Here is a 14,237-nt window from a genome sequence, read left to right as displayed (position 1 = left end):
TCGTTTAGATGGCAGCATGGACAGGAGTTTCAGAAGAAAAGGCAAGGGAGATAAACATGTTATGTTATCAAAGAAGACGAAAACTCTGAATAATTACTGGAAGAAGAAACGAAAAAGCATATACACAAAGACATGTGGGCATAGGCTTTGAAGTTGAGAAAGAGGAGGAGATGGAATAGGAACAAGACGCTGGTGAGGCAGAGAAGGAAATGAAAGGAAGTGCAAATAAGATGGTGATCCCACACACCATGACTGGACAGTGGACACCTGTATCGCTCGTTTGTCTTTGCCAGTTTCGTTATTATTCTCGTTTATTCTTTTGCGGGCCACAGCCTCAGCCAGCTGACTAACCGAGGTTAAAGAACCTATTACCCACGGTCGCAAGTCGCGAATAGCGCAGGAAATGAAACTAATGTATTCCAAGCGGCTCTCATAATATGCGTTCGTGCCTTCTGCATGTATCCAGCATTTCAGTTCCATACTCTCTACTATTAGTTCTGCTGTTATTATACTTTAGTAGAATATTCTATAGTTATTGTATATCGATCTGAAATTTTAATACTGTGGTTAGTTTGTTGATACTTATCCTAGTGATACCCAATAACAGTATAAATAGAAATACAAATCTCAGTACCCTTTTTTGAATTATTCTATCACAACATATTTCAACATTCATGCCATTTTCAAGTCAAAAATTACATGAAAATGGCATGAATGTTGAAACATGTTGTGATAGAATAATTCAAAAAAGGGTACTGAGATTTGTATTTCTATTTATATTGTAAGTAGCCCTAAATAGAAAAGAGACAATAACAGTAATATAAAATATACCACAAATAATTGAAGAGACTTGAGATATTGTCAAAAAATCCTCATAATATAATCCCAAAAAATATTCTAGTAAAATTCAGGTTTTGAAATGTTGGTCTAATTCATGTTAATATTTATGTTGAATGGATGGCCAATGCATGTATAGGGATGATGGGTGTGATGGCATCTAGGTTCCTGGCAATTGAGTCCCAAAAGGATTGCCATTTTAAATCTACACCAACCCTCCTCATCTTTACTTCTTCTTCTTCTTCTTCTTCTTCTTCTTCTTCTTCTTCTTCTTCTTCTTCTTCTTCTTCTTCTTCTTTCTTCTTCTTCTTCTTCTTCTTCTTCTTCTTCTTCTTCTTCTTCTTCTTCTTATTCTTCTTCTTCTTCTTCTTCTTCGTCTTCTTCTTCTTCTTCCTTCTTCTTCTTCTTCTTCTTCTTCTTCTTCTTCTTCTTCTTCTTCTTCTTCTTCTTCTTCTTCTTCTTCTTCTTCTTCTTCTTCTTCTTCTTCTAAGGGTTGGTGTGGGTTTCAAATGGCAAATATCTCCACTTTCATAATCTAATTACTACCATAACATTTTCCGATCATTACTAATTTTTCTTTCTTAAATCAACCTTAGAATTCTGTAGGTATGAATTCCAGTACGTTAAAGTAGTCAGGAAATCACTCGTTCTACATCCGGGGTACTTCTGCCAGAGGTATTCTGTAAACGATCTTTTCACATACACACACTATTAAATATAAATACAAATATAAGTACCCTTTTTGAATTATTTCATCACAACATGTTTCGGACATTCCAAATTATGTTATGATAAAATAATCAAAAAGGTTCATCATTCAATATGAATAATTACCACAATATCAACTTCTCAACTACACAAAAAGTGAAACTATTAATATTGACGACGGTATAGAGACACACTATTAATATTGTCGACGGTACATGGACTTAGAAATTGGAACAATATCTTCCGGAATTTTTCTCAAAGTGAAGTTCCTTTCTCTAAATTGAATGCCAAATTGAGGAATGAATGATAATTACACAGCCAAGACTGTTTCAATACAGATGGGCGTGTCATTTACCGTTGAATACATAGAATCTGATTGATATCAAGTTTGAAAGTATAGTGAGTGGTCATAATCAATCATATTTGAGGATGTTAGCGCCCAATTAGGAACAATCCAGAGAAATTTCTGAAAGCATAAACCAAAGTCACGGCCATCGTTATGAATAATTCGTGATTGTGGCGTACTATGCAAACATGATTTTAACCATTGATTTAAATGTTTGTCGGTCGTTTATGAACGATTCAAACGTACTAACGGTTTACTAATGGGGGCGGGCGGGCGGGCCTACGCATGCGTAAATTTCGCCAACCGTCCATAGTGAGATTAAAACTGTCAAAATTGGTTGAATGAGAAGCATTGATGTTGGTCATGAAAATCTCTGACAGTTGAAAGTGAACCACACTGTAGATTTGTATGACAGGGGTACTCAGATATTGTAATAACGGGTTAGGAAGGCCGTCTGCTGTGATATTGTTCGGTTCATTTTTCACGTTCCGGCAGAAATTATAGAGTTTCCATGAATGGGTTGCTTTTGCTTTCTGCCGGACTGCGATCCAACCGATTATTAGCCCGAGGATGGGAAGGGAACCTGCAACCTGGTTAGAACAGGGTCAGTATCACTCTGCGACTCGACTGTCAATGCGAAGGTTATGGGAAAGAAGTTTCCTTTTTTGCTTAATAATATGCAGAAGAAAAATAAGGAGGAGGAGGAGTAGGAGGAGAAAAAGAAGAAGCATTGAAGTGAAGAAGAGGAATAGAAGAAGAAGAAGAAGTTAGGAAGACGAATAATGAATAGTGAAGAGAGAGAGAGAGGGGATTGGGGAATGACAAGGAGAAGTAGAAAAAGGATTGGAGGAGGATGAAGCAGTAGAGAAATACGAAGACGAAAAAGATGAGGACGAAGAGACAGGAGGAAGTGAAGATAGAGAAGTGAGAAGTGAATAATTGAAGTGAAGAGGAGAAATAAGAGAAGAAGAAGGAGAAGAATAGCTAGAAAGATGAATAATATAGTGAAAGGGAAGAGGACAGTAGGGAAAGACAAAGGAGAAGTAGAAGAAGAAGTAGAGAAGGATCCGAGGATGAAGCACTAGAGAAATACGAAGACGAAGAGGATGAGGACGAAGAAACAGGAGGAAAAATAAAAATTAAGAAAGGAAGAAGAAGAACTGGGATATAGGAGATGATTAGTTTAATAGGAGGAGGAGAAGCAATATCAACAATAGCTGGAGGAGAAGGCAGCAGAGAAAAGAAACGCCGTGCAAGAGGTCATGAGGAAGAGCTGTAGAGTAATATAAGGTCGAAGATTTAAAGGGCTAAGAAAAGAAGTTGAAAATTAAACAGAGTGAGAACAATAAAATGCACCAAAAGAAAAATAATAACGTTGATACTCGAAGAAGAGGTGGAAAAGGCAACGAATGAAAAAGTAAGATGGATAACAAGATTTGAGTGGTTAATAGAAGAAAAACTATAGTCAGCAGATCAACATTGTGTGGGAGGTGTCGGTGGAGGAGGCAGTGGAGAAAGACGAAGGAAGAAGAAAGATGAAAGAAGGAAGAATGGAGAGAAAAAAAAGGAAATACAGTACCTAATATGCGCGAGAATCAGCTGTCACTTTTTGATCGTATCGTTTGAATCGTTGTTTGTGAGTCTCATGATCGTCTGTTTATTTGGAAGTGGAAGCACCGACTGGAATCACCTTAACATAGATTTCTTCTTGTTCCATATACAGTATTATGGGAAACTGTTTGAATCGCTAAGGACCCTATTTCATTCTGTTTCTCATCGTTTGTTTAAAGTAACAAGAGTTTCAATTGATATGGGAAGATGTTTTATTTTAGGTAGCTTATTAAATATTTAAGATTATAAGTTCTGTTTGTCTTTCTGTTTACATAATATAATACATGAATATAAGAACTCTAATATAATCTAATATGTTTGCAAGTCATTCTCTTATTTTCTTTTGAAGCTAAAAAGTTATTAGGAATTTAGTAAATACTGTGTTGATTCAAGAGGAACCGTATGATACAAAGAATTGCCAGGTAAAATGAAAATCAAATTGGAGTTGCTAGGTGTTATATTTTTCATTGGAAACTAATTTGGAGTTACATTTTATTCATTGAAATAGTGTTGTATCGGTGTTCATGTGTTCAACAATGGCATTTCTATAGAAACTGCAAGTTTCTAGTGGTCATTGTTTCCAGTAAGGTATTGAATTACATTTTGAAATTCCACGGAAATCTGTTATTTATTGTGAAAAATGTGCAATTTTTCTCTTTTTTTCAAAACAATAATTGTGAATAAGAATATTCGAACATTAACCTCTTAACGTAGACATTATGTACATTACTTATTAATTTCATATTATTTCTTCATTCTGAAACTCAATTATCAGTTTTTCTCTGACCCTTCCCATTGAATCTCCACTATAGCCTACTCTAATTTTTTATATAACTGCCTAGCACGTATAAGATAAGGGATTTAATGCATTCCAGGTCAAAAGTTACATCAATTCAGAAAATACAGTATACATTGTGTACTTTTTGATTTAGTTTTGAAGCATCTAAATTTGAAAATCTACTTTGTGAAAATACTTGAGGACTGAAAATTTTGTTAATAGAACTACAAGACTTCACCTATTTCGGACTATGTGTTATCTAAATTTGGGAGAGGAATAGCATAAGGTTACCTTATTTTTCCTCTCCCTATCATTTTGATAATGTACTGATTGTATAAATGGATAAAGTTGCAAAAAAATGATACCTTTCAGATAACTCAGCCACTTCTACACGATTTCAATCACAATCTATTGAAGTAATAAGTAATTTTCAACGTAAAAGTCATAAACTTTCCTTCTCAACCATTTAGGAAAATTTCAAAATTGATCAATACAGATTTCTTCTGACTAACTTGCAATCGACGTACTTAGAAAAAATTATCTTGTACCGTTAAGGTGTGAAATACTGTGTGGACGTAGGATGCAGCGGAACGGCAGTTTGACTTGTGTTGAAACAGTTGCCTTTGCCTGTTTCAGGGACGTTGAAAAGCTATGGGAGCAGATCACCGCCTATACTTCAAGGTGAGTGAAATTAACCTCTTTATTATTGTTAGTTGTAACACTTGTCCGGTAAGGACTGCCGACTACACGACACAGATTGTACACCCACAACAGTACAACTGACATCATGCTCTGCAGAGCTTACTCTGTGATTCGATGACGAAATATGAGTGCCGACTGTTGTATCACTCAAAAACACGTCAACATTGAAGTAACTGCTTACATCGACTGCTTGCTAGTATTCTATTGCCATGTGCCTGTTTACTTTCTATTGAAAAATTGCACGTGTTTAAATACGTAGTTTGTGTAGGATTAGGTCGAGTGAGCGGTAAAGTCCTAAGGAGTATATGGGAGCTCCATACATCAGTGCCTTAACCCACGTTTCAATCCTTTCCAATCATTCAACTCTTCAAAATTGGGAAATTAACTTTTGTTATTAAACATAAACTATTGTGTGATGACAAATTTCAGGAAAATTAATTAATTTTCAAGGGAGTTGTACCAATATAATTGAATAATGTAGAGTATAAGGGACCTCCATACATCAATGGCTTAACCCACGTTTCAAACCTCTCTAATGATTTAACTATTTAAAATTGAGAATTTAACTTCTATTATGGAACATAAACAATTGGGTGATGACAAATTTCAGGAAAATTAATTGATTTTCAAAGAAGTTGCATCAATATAATTGAATAATATAGGTATCCAATGTACCCTGTGTTTCTTGCTTTGAGGGTCAAGGAAGTAGAGAGTATCACATGATACATTTGACAGTCCTATTGTTGGAGTTTAATTTAAGTCGGTTCCAAACTGGTATATGAGGCTTCCACAACAATAAAAGTCGTCCTCTTATTACGGTATTATATTGTGTTTTAAGAGCTGCAAGAAAAAGACTCGAGAAAGTAGCAGCTCTCCACTCACTACTAGAGGAACTGAAGATACACCAACAGCAGTGATATAAGGAACAGATGTTTACACAACACAACATGTCTACTGCCTATTCTTCCATCCTTTCACCTAATGTTTGATTCAACGTTAGAAAAACACTGTAATTTTAATAATAATCAACCCGAGGTTAATTTCGTTACTCAACAGTTAAAATAATTCTATTTTCCGTTTGAGAAATCCTATACCCCGCAGGCAGTTTATCTGTGTCTCTGGAACTACGCCTACATTAATAGCTTAATCCTTCCCTTCCTTGAAAACATTTCTGGAGGCTAGTGCTTATAAAAAGCTCAGGATAATTTCGGAATTGTCATAATCTGCATTCGAATGTTGAAAGTTTTTTCTAGCGGCCAACTGATATCTAGGCTTGTTTAGCATAGCAATCTACAATCTTGCATAGATCTGTGTTCATATAAAATGGATACCTCTGGCTTGTTGAGAATTATCTAGGAATAACAACGCTAGATTTCTCCTCAACGTAACGCTTTTTGAGATTGTTGATCTTCACAACTTTTCAAAAATGCCGGACATTGCTTGGAATTATACAATACAGTTGAAGCTTTCTTTTTGAATGGTATACTAAATCAAAAATAGTTGCAGGCTTTAATCATTAGAATACCATGACACTCATTTTTGTGTTGATATAGGTTTAAATTACTAGTGAAAAATCTCTGTCAATACATGAGTTGCCAAGGTGGAGTTGGTAGTCCCTATGTTCTAAAGTTTCCATGTTCTAATACAGTTTCTTGATGAATTATATTTTTGCTAATCGTATGTTTATGATTTTCTGTAAAGCAAACAAAATAGTAGTGCTTTTTCAAAATTTTCCTTTCCCTTTCTGGTGCACACCCACTTACATTGCCTATTTGAATTAATTCACTTCCTTGCTGTAGCCTATATCGTTTACCATTCATTATGTCACTCTTAATTTATTGTGATGTCATTCAATACTATTATCTGTTATGTGATCTATTCCTAATTACTAATTTCATCCTCTTACTAATCAACATATCTGCCATTATTCTTGTGAAAACTACCTCTCACATAAACACTACTCATGTACACAAACATCATCTCTTGCAAAAAAAAAATATTCGAAATGAATGAATTTTATTGCCAAATACAAGAAATATTTTTATGAATAAAAATAATCATCAAAATAGGTAGTTTTTGGCGTGACTAGAAAAAGAAGCCTTGAGCTCCAGCCACGAGTTCTAAAAGGTCTAAAAATAAGAAATACATTTTTTAAATATAACAATAGCGGTACGATTGAAACAATTCTGTTGATTGATTATAATCTATGAATGTTGAATTTTATCAATAATCCAAGTATTTGATAAACAAAATATAAATGCACATAAAAATAATATAATAAAATTGTCGAGTTTTTAAAATCTTTAGACAATAATAAATAATATTAATAATGCCAAAATTGGTGATTCATCCAACTCAGTTCTCAATTTTAAAATTATGAATAATAATTTTAATATTAGATTGAACTTCCCTCATTTCTCCTATAGATAATTGAACTCTTTGGTAAATATCTCGAAATTAACACATTTGCTCCCATTTTCGTTCAAATATGAATAAATTTTACAAATATACAAATAAAACATACAACTATACAAATACACTGAAATTGATTTCAAACTGCATCATTTCGTTAATACTTACCGCATATCCAGCTGAATTTCTTCTATATTCAACTTGGTGAATTCAAGTCAAAATTTTTCACTATTCTATTTCATTATCACTAGCTTATAGATTTCAAAAAATAGATTCCTATATAAACTACAGTATCCAACAAATCTTTTTAGAATTGAATACTGGAAGAATAACTCATTTCTAGTCCATTTGATCCACCTGAATTATTCTGGTACCATGATTTTTTTCTGCTTGAAGATGTCGCCAAGCGCTCTTGTGTCGTCTTCAGTCGTCATCATTGATGAGGAATGTCCGCTCCTGGTCCACCGCCCAACAACCTGGACAAAAAGCTAATTCCATGTTTTAATTGCGCCCGGGTCATTGCCCACCGACATTATTGTGATATTCCCCCAACTTTTTCCATTGGAGCCTGGCGTTGACTTGGGTCACTTTTCTTCAAAGTGAGTCTGTTGTTCACTAAAAGGATTTTAGCGGTGGATGAACTTTTGCGTTGCAGCCAGGCGCACAGCGACAGACGCACGGCACACCTCGTTGCATGCACTCGCCAAAACTGGTTTTTTGCTGATGGCATTCCGAACATGCCTTGCTATCAATTTTTATTTTCTGAATCACAAATAACTCTTGTTACAGTCGGTGACTGCGAAATTGAGAGTTGCACATGGCTTTCCCAAATGGAATACAGGCTTCTGTGTTGTGAGAAATGTTATTCTCGTCTTAAAAATCCTTCATTACACAATTGGATTCACTTAACTCATTCTATTAGTCATCTCATCAATATTTCACTCTGTTAATATAATATATCATCAATATTTCCTCTGTAATATGCATAGAATCACATTGAGTTGAGAGATAATTTAGTATCAATTTACTAAAATTGCCCAAAAACTCTCAAAAATTGAAAAATCAAAAAACAAAAATCAATTTACTAAAATTGCCCAAAAACTCTCAAAAATTCCGTCTCAAGTTATCAGTTTGAGTTTCCTTGAACAGGAAATCATACCCTTAATGTTTAGCAATTTGTATCAGTGGATAATGCAACAAGAGGATAGAAATACAGTTGACGTAAAATATGTGAAACTTCTATTCTTGAGACTGGTGCATAAATACTGGTCAAAATTTTCAAATTAAGGAGGTGTATTAGTTGATTCCAACCTTCACTATGATTCCAACCTTCACTATGCAATCAGTATTCATCACCCTTACATATACTACATTCCATTCCATACTCTCAATCTATATTTCAAATGTTCTTACTCTACATTTTCATATTATCAATCTATTTGCATCACCCTTTCATCACCTACCTCATATGTACATTGGTAATGGACCAATTCTCATTGTCATGAATATGATGAATTTTTCTAAAATCAATTTCAATAATAAACAGGATCAGAGATCACAGTACAGAAGCAGAAGGAATGGATTTATTGTTATTCTTAAAATATTATAAGCGGTGATCAAAAATATGGAAATCCATCCACAAAATAAGGTTAGAATTCAATGTTTCTTGTCAAGCCTTGTCAGTTGAATTTGATACATGCAACAATACAACAGACTTGTATACATATTATACAAATAAACATCTTAGTAACTGAAACATAATGTAATACCCATGTACAGAATTGTCGTACCCTGATTATGAGGTCTGATTCAACTTTCAAAAATTAGCAAGTATTTAACTGACCAATACTAATAGTTGTGCAAACTAAACATGGTATACGGAACTGTTTCTAGAGACAATCCACTTTTTTAGATGTGTGCTGATAGTTGGCAAATCGCCAACTTCAAGATACACATGTTCAGATAAGAATACAAGAAAAACATGGAGTTACATGTTGTGAATTCGATGTTGTCAGGTGATTGTTAGAGCATGTTGCTGTCACACAATTTGCAAACTGCAACATGTCGCCAACTTTAACATGTTGTCAACCCAACTAGGAATTGTGTATTCGTTTTTCTGCAATAAGAGAACTGTAATTTTGGCCTAGTTTTTCAGCCCCACCGCCTTCTCATAGGTTTCCCCTCTTTTTCATAGTACCTATTTTAATCTCCCTTCTTTCTCTTTCTTTTCCGTGTTTCCATTCATGTCGGAGTCCGTTATTGCCGGTTCCTCTTTACATAATTCGTACTTCTTCTGCTGTCTTCTGGTTGAAAACGCCAATCAACAAGGGCAAGTAATTGGTTGTTTCCTGAATCGGGGTCTTAATTAATTTGGGCATATCCTGTCTAGTATGTGTGTGAATAAATCACTCCAGTAATCACAATCAAACAGGCTAATTAAGTAGATTATGTAGGATATTTGGGTGCCCCAATTGATTCAGAAAGAAGACATAAAATTCAATGGATCATTGGAAATTGAAGAGTTTGTTGCTGAGAACTGAATATTCCTATTATTATTCATAGATAAGATATTAATGTGGAAGATATTGAAATGTGTAACCCAAAACCTGTAATAAAAACTTGGATAACAAATCTAGTCCTGCCACAATATTTATTGGTGCTTGCAATTTGCATTGAAGCTCTGATCTTTCAATAATTGTTTGGATACCTACATGAAGTGAAGTATAACAGAATCAATTTTATCATGCAAAATTTCCTCGTGCTATAAATACAGGATATCTATCAAACAATATATTGGAAAATCTGAACCACAATGTAAATTGCAAGCACACCCACTTTTTCATGCCTATATTGACTGGACTATTCTACTCTAAAGAAATTTAGTTATATCACTGTTTCTTTTTGAAAATTGAATTGGGTTTATAGAGAGAAAAACTGTGATATAGTCAGTTATCTTCTCCCTTTTCTTTTCTCATCCTCATCCTCCTACTCCTTCACTATTTAAGAGATTAATCACCATTTTCCCCATAGATCTCTTCTAGATCTCTATAGACCTCTACACCTCTCACCTTCTCTGACTTCCCTCTTCTCTAATTCAATGTATAGGAAGAAAGGCCTAATCAATTTATAAAATCACTCTATTTTTCCACCTCCTCCTCTTTCCTTTGTCTTTGACTTTTTCTTCTCTTTCTCCTCCAATTCCTTGAATTTCTCCTGATCCTTCTCCTCATCTCCTTCTTCCTTCATGAACTCCATTTCTTCTTCGCTCTAACATTCCATAATCTAACCTAACGATAACCGAATCTCTTTTGCCTGACCAACAAGCAACTAGCCAATAGACGGGAAAGTAACTTAGATTGTTATCAGCAGCTCCATTGTGCGTTTATTGGCTTTTGGCAGATTTTAATTGCCGCTTATCAAGATAATTCGCAGTTTCGTAATCTCTGTGAAATTCACTGTTAGAAGTTGTTGGGTGAGACACTGAGCAGGAAATCTGGAGTCCACAGGATATCGTTAGTGGATTACATACGTTTATCTAACGCTTTTGGTGAAATGGTTGAAAAAACAATAGAATACTTCGCCTTGTATGTAGCGTGGTGGATTTTCGAGTTACTAGTTTCCAAAAAAGGAAACCAATTTTGACTCTTTGATCGGAGAAGACATGATGAAGAAACGAATCGTGTGTGTGTTTTGTGCTTTTTTACTTTTATTAACATTGAGAATAGACATGTTTCTATGTTGGTAATGTGAGGAAGCATCCCAAGCACCTACTGAGCTTATACTTGACGTTTCATCCATTCCAAGTAATAGTGGTTATAAATGTCGCTAGATTTTCGAATTTCGTAAGAAAATTATTAATTGATTTTGAAAATGCTCTACTCATCATCGAAGAGAAGATGAAATCAATTACTGTTTCTCAAGAATCAAAATTAGATTTCTCTGATTTTCTCACTAATGAATACTAATATAGGAATAACTTGATTAAGTAGTAGTACAGTTTGAATATTATTGGGGATAAAATAAATGATTTTATCATGTTAGAACCCTATTCATTTCAACTAGATGTAATAGACCTTGATATATCTTGTGTATATCTCTTTACCTATACCCTACTGCAATAAACTTGAAATACTGTATGAAGCCTTTTGATGTATGAGAAATATACCACTTCTAACTTAACTGAAATGTCTCTATATTGGATTGGACTTGTATTCTACCTCACATATTGATGGTTCAAAATCCTTTTGAAATCATAATCTGTTTACCAGAGTTCCGTCATGTCCTTGTTTTGATGGATCAAGCAATGAGGTGGAAGATCTTCAAATAGAATCTATGACATAAAGTCATAGATTTCGGCTATCCCAAATCACAAAAGCCAAAATTCCGGCTTGTGGCATATTCATCCATCAAACCAATATGGATAGATACTTGAAACTTCAAACCTTTTTCTGTTTTTCTTCCCATTTTCCTGATTGTAATAGTACAAATAATAATAAACAATATCGGGGCGCCAAGTCTCGCTTGTTATTTTTATTTATTGATAAACAGAACACAATTCTCTAAAATGACCGTGTTTATATTTCACAGCTGGCTATTTATGTCATCTTATGAATTTCGGGGATGCGATATTTTGTTTTTTCACATACTCACTCGTTCACTCACTTTTTCAATATCCACAGCTGTTTCAGCCAAGGATGAATTATCCTTTCAATGTCGTTCAGCGAGTTTTCCCAAGGATGAGACCTAGTGCAATCGAATTTTTATATCATAAACCTACTATGTTCCAAATTTCGTGAAAATCGTTAGAGCCGTTTTCGAGATCCATTGAACATAAATATCCAGGTATGAATAAGATAATATCGAGGCACCGAGCTTCGCTCGTTATTTTCATTTATTGATAAACAGAACACAATTCTCTAAAATGATCATGTTTATATTTCACAGCTGGCTATATGTCATCTTATGAATCTCGGGGATGCGATATTTTGATTTTTCACATACTCACTCGCTCACTCACTTTTTCAATATCCACAGCTGTTTCAGCCAAGGATGAATTATCCTTTTAATGTTGTTCAGCGAGTTTTCCCAAGGATCGAATTTTTATATCATAAACCTACTATGTTCCAAATTTCGTGAAAATCGTTAGAGCCGTTTTCGAGATCCGTTTTCGAGATTCGATGAGCATAATAATTAACCATATAAATATATGTACAGAAATTGCTCGCTTAATATAATAGGATAAATAAACAGATAAGATATATCAGAATAAAAAATACAGAAATTGCTCGCTTAATATAATAGGATATGCAACAATTATTGTTATATTTCCTAATCATTTGAAATTGTTCCCATTTTATTGTACTGTATAGAAGCACCTGGCATTGCGTCAGGTTTGTAATCCGAATCCTGTCTTAAAAGTCTAAAATTTAGTTCCACTAATATGATGATCTTCAACAAACAAAACTTGCATGTTTAGCACTGGATTTTCTTTCTCTGCACGATTCTGGAGGAACTTGTGAGGTGTCAATGAACTGAGATAGAGACCTGCTTTGCAGTGATTGTCCTTGAGCTGTTTTTATTCAGGTGTCGGAAGAGTGCGTGTCTTGAAGTGAGTCACGCCCTCAACCGTAGCCTTATTACTGGCCGATTTACGCATGACACTCTACATATTATATACCACTGAAACTTACACATTTATCAGTAACCTACACATTAGTTTGATAGTGAAACCAGTATCCTACCACCTCTAATGACACTAATCACTGTCATATCTGAATTGGAACGATTTCTCCAATCATGCAACTTGAGAAAATTGCGGTTTCTTTGAAGTGTATGTTTTGTTCGTTTTCTTGATATTTATTCACCTCATCTGTCTATATATTATTCTTAATAATGTTTCCACCCAAGTTCCAAAGACAGCAGTTTTTTAAATCAATAATTAATTCCTATTTGTAGAAATCTCCCATGCCGACATGACATTCGATGTGCATAATATTGTACATAGGCTACATTATAATGATATTATAATTCAAGGATACGTACCCGTATTTCCTTTCAGTACCGTTCTTGATCAGCATGATGAATGAATGAATTAACAACTCAACATATTTTACTAAATATATTTTTTTGAAAGTCCGATAAGTTTTGCTCATAAACGTAACTTATAACACAGATCTATGGTAATTTTGCTCAATTTTGTGAAAGTTATTCCTGGGTATAAATGGCATCAATGTCCGAAACATGTTGTGATTAAAAAATAATTCATAATGGGTACTGAGATTGTTATCTTTCTTTCTATACCTGGGTATTTTTGCATTCGTTTCCATATTAGACATGATTTACAAAGATTTTCCGTTGTAGATTTATGTTTTGTGTTCTATATTATCAGCAACATTACAACTTTGAGCAGAATTGGATTGCTAGTAATATTAGTAAAAAATGACAAAAACAAATTAATTTATTTATTAAGATTTGACATATGTATGATATGAAAACCGAATATGAAATATGATTCTAGCTTGAATGCTTCTGGTTTTATATTGGCAGGTGATGTAGATATGAGGGGGAAAGCTAGAGAAGGTAGAAAGGTAGTGCAGAAGAAAGACAAACATAAATAGACTGAAAATAAATATTATACCATAATCACTAATAGAAATAGGCCGGCCATCGTACTACATCATCTTGAGAAATATGTGTAAAAAAAGCAGATATAGAAGGAGAAGCATGAAAGGTAGATGTTAGAAGAAATACAAGAACATAAATAATAGCAGCAAGTTGTTCAAGTATCAATGAAAGTTTCACTTAATTAGCAGCGTATTTCAGGTCCGCTATTTGCTCATTATT

The 14,237-nt window shown here is 34.2% G+C and overlaps 1 protein-coding gene across 2 annotated transcripts in view; it reads left to right on the top strand.

Annotated features, from left to right (window-relative positions):
• The window catches only part of LOC111048098, a 248,504-nt gene that overhangs the window by 55,439 nt on the left and 178,828 nt on the right, over positions 1-14,237 (top strand). For both annotated transcript variants that reach the window (XM_039437735.1, XM_039437734.1), the window contains exon 2: positions 4,917-4,961. The gene's annotated coding sequence lies outside the window, so the exon portion shown is untranslated. The remainder of the gene's footprint in view (positions 1-4,916; positions 4,962-14,237) is intronic.

This window comes from Nilaparvata lugens, chromosome 11 (assembly GCF_014356525.2).
Source record: "Nilaparvata lugens isolate BPH chromosome 11, ASM1435652v1, whole genome shotgun sequence".
Classification (NCBI taxonomy): Eukaryota; Metazoa; Arthropoda; class Insecta; order Hemiptera; family Delphacidae; genus Nilaparvata; species Nilaparvata lugens.
Note: the sequence above shows the minus strand (reverse complement) of the source record. Positions and strands in the feature narration are given on the sequence as shown.